Source organism: Aptenodytes patagonicus, unplaced genomic scaffold (assembly GCF_965638725.1).
Source record: "Aptenodytes patagonicus unplaced genomic scaffold, bAptPat1.pri.cur scaffold_43, whole genome shotgun sequence".
In the NCBI taxonomy this organism is placed as follows: Eukaryota; Metazoa; Chordata; class Aves; order Sphenisciformes; family Spheniscidae; genus Aptenodytes; species Aptenodytes patagonicus.
In genome coordinates, this window is record NW_027472001.1 from 410266 (window position 1) to 418145 (window position 7880).

Genomic DNA, 7880 nt, shown 5'->3' on the forward strand with positions numbered 1-7880 from the left:
TCTTCCTCCCTCTTTTTCCTCTCACCCATTCTTTCTTCTTTAATTTCTGCTCGGCTTCTGTTTCCAGCTACGCTGTGCCTGGTCTCTCTCTGAAGCCCACCCTTGCAAACCACCCACCTCAGAGCAGTTCTCAAATTTTTCCCATTGATCTTTGCCTGTCTCAGTAGCTGGAAGCAAAACAAACTCCAAAGCTTCTGTTAAACTCTGGGTGCGTGGCCGCATGGATGTGAAGAGACTGAAAGTTGGTACTGAGTCAAGCCAGAGCCGGGAGGAGCGTTCAGTCGAGATTTTTGCAGTGGGCTTGCAGAGGACGCAGACCCAGGTAGACGCGCTTCTGGATAGGCTCCCCCTTGACATCCAAGCCCTCGCACATGGGAAGCGAATCTTTGTAGGCCAGCTGTTATTCTTGTACGGTTTCGATCTAGCGGAGGCAGTGGGGCTTCCTGCCTTTGTGCTGGTGGTGGGTCCACCCCTCGCTGGTGCTGGGCAAAACAAAATCTGGAGGGGAGCAAGAGGTGGCGATGTTGTAATGGGCTCAGACTGGCAGCAGGCAGCTGTCTCTTCTCGAAATGAGCGGCTTAGCTTAACTGCAATAACGGGCCGGCTGGATTATTGTGGTGATTCCACCTCATTTTGTTGTATCTTTGGGGGGGGAACAGTCCCCCAGGCTGAGCCCATGGCGTTGCCCCGTGCTCCAGGCCCTGTTCCAGGCCGTGAGGGCTCCCTGTGGCCGCAGCAATGGGACACTGTGGCCACGCCCCCCAGGGCGCGGCCCCGCCCTCAACCACCACCCATGGGGCATGCCCTGCTGCACACCTGTCTGTCACCTCGGGAGGGCGGGGCCCTGTGGGGGCTGCCCACAGGGGAGGGAGAGAGAGAGAGAGAGACTGCTCCGCCCTGCCCCATCCCAGGACAGGGCCGTGTGCAGCAGAGGCCCTCCCCCACGCCCCCGCAGGGCCGTGTGCAGCGCAGCGCCCTCACCTCGTGGGGCCCTCTCTGATGCTGGTTCCCTGGTCATGGCTGTAGTGGGTTGACCCTGGCTGGATGCCAAGGTGCCCACCAAAGCCGCTCTATCACTCCCCCTCCTCAGCTGGGCGGGGGAGAGGAAATACAACAAAAGGCTCCTGGGTCGAGATAAGGACAGGGAGATCACTCATCAATTACCGTCACGGGCAAAACAGACTCGACTTGGGGAAACTAAATTAATTTATTACCATTCAAATCAGAGTCGGGTAATGAGAAATAAAACCAAATCTTAAAACACCTCCCCCCCACCCCTCCCGTCTTCCCAGGCTCAACTTCACGCCCGATTTCCTCTACCTTGTCCCCGCCCCGAGCGGCGCAGGGGGACGGGGAATGGGGGTTGCAGTCAGTTCATCACGCGTTGTCTCTGCCGCTCCTTCCTCCTCACGCTCTTCCCCTGCCACATCCCTCCCACGGGAGACAGTCCTCCACGAACTGCTCCAATGTGGGGCCTTCCCACAGGCTGCCGTTCTTCACAAACCGCTCCAGCGTGGGTCCTTTTCACTTGTCCTTCCCACGGGGCGCAGTCCTTCAGGAACGGGCTGCTCCAGCGGGGGTCCCCCCACGGGGTCACAAGTCCTGCCAGCAAACCTGCTCCATTGTGGGTTCCTCTCTCCGCAGGTCCACAGGTCCTGCCAGGAGCCTGCTCCAGCGCAGGCTTCCCACGGGGTCACAGCCTCCTTCGGGCACCCACCTGCTCCAGTGTGGGGGTCCTCCGCAGGCTGCAGGTGGATATCTGCTCCACCGTTAACCTCCATGGGGACAACCTGCCTCACCATGGTCTTCACCACGGGCTGCAGCGGTATCTCTGCTCCGGTGCCTGGAGCACCTCCTCCCCCTCCTTCTGCACTGACCTTGGTGCCTGCAGGGTTGTTTCTCTCACATAGTCTCACTCGAGTCCCTCCCGGCTGCTGTTGCGCAGCAGTTTTTTCCCGTTCTTAAATATGTTATCACAGAAGCGCTACCACCGTCGCTGATTGGCTCAGATTTGGTCAGTGGCAGGTCCGTCCTGGAGCCGGCTGGCATTGGCTCTGTCGGACACAGGGGAAGCTTCTAGCAGCTTCTCACAGAAGCCACCCCTGTAGCTCCCCCCGCTACCAAAACCTTGCCACGCAAACCCAATACACCCATTGAGCCATCTGGCGAGTCTCCCAACCGGGTATCGTGGACCTGTCGGTGAAGGAAGGTTTTTCCCTTTGGGTTTTAATCCTTTCTCTGAAAACAGGGTGATTCATGTCCTAGAAATGACAGTTCTTTCTGTTTTATGAAGCGTGGGGGAGTTGGTCAGACTAAAATGCCTACGTGGGATACGTGTGAACCTGAGCAGACTACTTGCCTCCTGCCTGACCATGACCGAGTCCTGAGGACATCAACTCCACGAGGCATTTACTTGCACTGGTGGTCCATCATAAGGACCGTAACATCCATCTCTCTGGATGCCCTGGTAAGTCCTCTTCGTCCCTGTCTGCCTATGTTTCTGTGTTTCTTCCTTCAAAGGCTGTGTCACACACCCAAGCTCCAAGACTTAAAAGGAATTAAAGGGCCAGAAGTGCAAGCCAGGCCAACAATAACTCTCTATCAAAGTTTAAACCGTAACAAACATGTCAAGCAGCAGTCGTCTCTGAGACTAAAGATATCCTACAGCATGAGTCCTACAGACTCAATGATTCTATGACTCTATTTAAAAGACGTGTAGATGAGGCGCTTAGGGACATGGTTTAGTGGGCATGGTGGTGTTGGGTTGACGGTTGGACTCGATGATCTTAGAGGTCTTTTCCAACCTCAATGATTCTATGATTCTATGATTCTATGATTCTATGATTTGAGTGTAGATCACCTGAAGGATGCCTCAAGACTCTTCAGATGCATCCAGTCATCGGGAGGTGGTTTCAGATCCTCTCCACAGTTGTGCTGCAACTGTGAAGAGTTACAGAGATCCTCCAGAGGGTAGAATTAGTGCCGCTTCATGCTGTGGTGGGTTGACCTTGGCTAGCCGCTAGCTATCCACCAAGCTGCTCTATCACTCCCGCGCCATCAGCCGGACAGGGGGAGAAAATGTGGTGAAAAGCTCATGGGTCGCGGTAAGGACAGAGAGATCACACCAATTACAGTCACGGGCAAGACAGACTCGACTTAGGGAAATTCAATTTATTGCAAATTAAACAGAGTAGGATAATGAGAAACACGAACACATCTTAAAACGCCTTCCTCCCACCCCTACCGTCTTCCCAGGCTCAACTTCACTCCCGACTCTTCTACCTCCGAGCGGTGCAAGGGGACAGGGAGTGGGGGTTGCGGTCAGTTCATAATGCTTTGACCCTGCCGCTCCTTCCTCCTCACGCTCTTCCCCTGCTCCAGTATGGCATCCCTCCCACAGGAAACAGGCCCGAACTTCTCCAGGGTGGGTCCTGCTCGTGGGCTACAGTTCTTCAAGAACTGCTCCAGGAAGGGTCCTTGCCACAGGGTGCAGTCCTTCAGGAACAGACTGCTCCAGTGGGGGTCCCCCGCGGGGCCACAGGTCCTGCCAGAAAACCTGCTCCTGCCAGGAGCCTGCTCCAGCATGGGCTCTCTATGGGCTGCAGCTTCCTTCAGGGCACATCCACCTGCTTTGGCGTGGGGTCCTCCACAGGCTGCAGGGTGGATATCTGCTCCACCGTTAACCTCTGTGGGCTGCATGGGGACAACCTGTGTCATCATGGTCTTCATGACGGGCTGCAGGGGAGTCTCTGCTCCGGTGCCTGCAGCACCTCCTCCTCCTCCTCCTCCTCCTCCTCCTCCTTCTTCATTGACCTTGGTGTCTGCAGAGTTGTTTCTCTCACATATTCTCACTCTTTTCTAACAGCTGCCGCCCAGCATTTTTTACCCTTTCTTAAATACGTTATCACAGAGGCGCTACCAGCATCGCTGGCGGGCTCAGTTTTGGCCAGCTGGGGCTCCAGCTTGGAGCCGACTGGAACTGGCTCTGTCCGACACGGGGGCAGCTCCTGGTGTCTTCTCATAGAAGCCAGCCCTGCACCCCCACCCTGCCCCCACCCGCTACCAAAACCTTGCTACGTAAACCCAAGACGCCAGGTTGCTGCAGATCACCTCCGCCTCAGCTGATTCCCTCCAGCACACTGGATTGCCCCAGCACACTGCAACAATTTGTGTCTCTTTGGCATAGCCAGGGCCAGGATACCCTTTTTTCAAACATTCTGTCACTTCATCAGGATCCCACACTTGTTCGGGGGTGAAGTCCCAGGCCACCGGCGGTGACAACCCTTCCGGGTACCTGCCCATATTCTCCCACACACCTTGCCACCCATAACCACACCGCCTTGCGTCATATCCCTGTGCTGATCTTTTTAAAGAGTTGGTTAACCTTTGCAAAAGCAGAAACAATAGTCTGGGGAAGTACCAACAGGAGTATTGTGGTTACCCAAGGCTGTTCAAGATACTGAAGAGCTATTGTAACAAGAGAGAAAACATCTACTCCACAGGAGAAAAAGGGGAAGGTGCCATTCTGTGTTTCTTCCACCGACTGGCTCTCGGAGGAGAAAAAGGACAAAGTGTAAGTAAGTGTTAATGGTCTCCATCAGATGGTTCCCAAAATACAGGGAAGGCATCAGTGCAGGGCCCACATACCAAATTAGGCTCAAGGCCACTGCTTTTATCGTCATTCTCCCAGGTAAAACACCGCCAAGTGCTACACAGCACAGCAAAGAAGGGAGCATGGCACGGATCAGATAACCGATGTCGGGAACAGGTAAGTCAACATCACGACCAGCAACTGTTAAACAGATGTAATCATTATAGGTTCCCTGCAATAGGCTCTGGTCAAATCTTTTGTTACTCCAGACCCTTTGAGCCCTACGTTGGCTTTAACTGCGGTAGGCAGCTGAGCACCACATAGCTGCTCAATCGCTTGCCAACCCGCAGTGGGATGGGGAGAGAATCGGAAGGGTAAAAGTGCAAAAACTTGTGACTTGAGATGAGGACAGTTTAATTAAAAGGGGGGGGGGGGAGGGGCGGGGGGCGGGAAACAACAAAGAAAAACAAAACCAAGAAAAGTACGTGACGCAAAAAACCCCAGTTGCTCACCACCAACCAACTGATGCCCAGCCAGTTCCTGAGAAACAGCAGCCCCCCGCAAATATCCCCTCCCCACCCACCCCACCCCACCCCACCCCACCCCGATTTTATTGCTGAGCACAACATCATATGGTGTGGAATACCCCTTTGGTCAGCTGGGGTCAGCGGTCCCAGCTGTGTCCCCTCCCAACTTCTTGTGCACCCCCAGCCTGCTCGCTGGCGGGGCACTGGGAGAAGCAGAAAAGGCCTTGCTGCCGTCTAAGAACTGTTCAGCAGTAACTAACACGTCCCTGTGTTATTCACTGTTGTAATAACAAATCCAAAACATAGCACCGTACAAGCTGCCGTGAAGAACTTTAACTCTATCCCAGCTCAAACCAGCACACAGAGGCACCGTTACAATTAAAGACACACACACATTCAATTGCAGATACAGGCATAAACCCTATAGAATGACAGATACAGTTAGAGCCACAGACACCGTAACATGCACAACTGCAGGCACATGAACAGCCACACCAGTTATTACACATACAGTTGCAGACACAATTACAGATAAGGATACAATTATATGTACAACTGCAGAGCCAAGTACAGTCACAGGCACAAGCACACATTCCATTACACCTACAACTACAGCTACCGCTTGTGACACCGTTACCAGTAGAGGTGCCGTTAAACAAACAGGTACTGCTCCACATGCAGTGTGTGAAGGTACACATACAGATACCAGTACGGACGCAGATACAGGTACAATTAGACATGCAGGTACCCATATAGATACCGTTACAGACACCGATACCAACAGAGGCAGAGACACCGATACTGATACCATGAGAGATACCACTGCCGATTCCATTGCAGATGCAGATGCCATTGGAGACGCCACGGCAGACACAGACGCCACTGCAGATGCAGTGTTGCAGAAACACGTAATATTTCAGATGCAACTGCAAATGGAGATGCCCTTGGAGAGACAGATGCCACTCCAGATACCCTTGCATACGCCGCTGCAGATGTTCACAAAACTGGAGGTGCAGAGAGCGTTGCAGATTCCCTTGCAGACAGAGGTAGCATTGCTGATGCCGATACCATTTCAGAGGAAGGTATCTCTGGGGATGCCGTTGCAGATGCAGATAACATTTAGGATGCCAATGCAGATGAAGATAACATTGCAGATGCTACTGCAGATGCAGTTAGCATGGCAGATGCAGCTACCAATGCAAATACCACAGCAGATGGAGACGCCAGTGCTCATGCAGATACGACTGCGCGTACAGAGACAATAGCGAATGCCAAAAAAGATGCAGAGATGGCTGGAGATGCAGATACCAGTACAGATGCAGATACAGGTACTCTCAGACATACAGGTACTCGTATAGATACCATTACGGACACCGATACCAACAGAGGCAGAGACACCGATACCGAGACCTTTCATTGCATCTGAAATTGTATCTGCATCTGCCATCGTACCTTCAATGGCACCTGCATCTCCTATGGCATCTGCCACGGCATCTGCAGTAGCATCTGCATCTGAAATGGCATGTGCATGCCGTTCCTGACAATGATGAAGATGCAGACACCAAACCAATGCAATTGCAGATACAGACGCCATTTCAGACGCTGCAGCTGCAGATTCTGCTGCAGCTGCAGCTACCATTGGAGAAATCACTGCAGACGCCATTGCTGAGGCAAAGTCAGGTGCAGAGACCTTTGCAGATGCAGGTATCTTTGCAGCTGCAGGCAGCGTTGCAGATGCAGAGGCCATTGCAGATTTCATTGACAATGCCATTGCAGATACACCCACGGACAGAATACCATTTGAAAGACACCCATTCAATTGCAGATACAATGCCAGGTGCAATGGCAGACGCAATGGCAGGTACAGACACAATACACCCACCATAAGAGAGACCAGTACAGTCACAGACAGAATTACACCTACAATTACAGACACAAGACGAGCCACAGACACGAGTACACGTTCCATTACACCTATAAATACAGACACTGATCTCATTCCTGATAGGGGTACCATTACAGAGGGAGGAGCCGTTACACACCCAGGTAGTGCTGCACATGCCATTGAAGACACAGGGAGTACTGGCACCAGCGCTGCTATCTGCAATGGCATCAGCATCTGCAACAGCATTGGCAATGTTATCCACAATGGTACCTGCCTCCGCAGTGATGGCTGCATTGGAGACCTGCAGCCAACAGTAGAGTTGCACACATAGCTTTCCAGACGCAGAAACCTTTGCAGATGGCATCGCAGGTTCAAATACCACTGCAGGCACCATTTCAGATGCCCGTACCACTCCTGATACCTTTGCAGATGCCATTGGCAAAGCAAGTCACACTGCAGCTGCAGGTACCACTGCAGTTGAAGAAACTGTTGCAGATGCCACTGCAGATACTGATCCCGTTACAGACATCGATAACATTACACATACCGATACAGAGACCAAGGCCTTTACAGATGCCATCACCGATACCGTGACAGATCCTGGTACCAGGACAGAGACAGCGATACCATTACAGACAGTCACACCCATACCGAGACCGTGACTGGTAGAGTGGTACCGTTAGAGAGAGCCTTGCTGAGGCTATTTCAGCCAGCGAGGGAATTTGGCTTGCCCTTGCTCATCCCCATGGGACAGCTCAGACTCCAGCCCAGCAACTTGGTTTGGTTAAAACAGATTTTGCCAAACTTAGGCAAGCGGTCACGGCTCATGGACTTGCTTTGGGTTTGGACTCCAGTGTCTGGTATTCGGAAGGCTTGC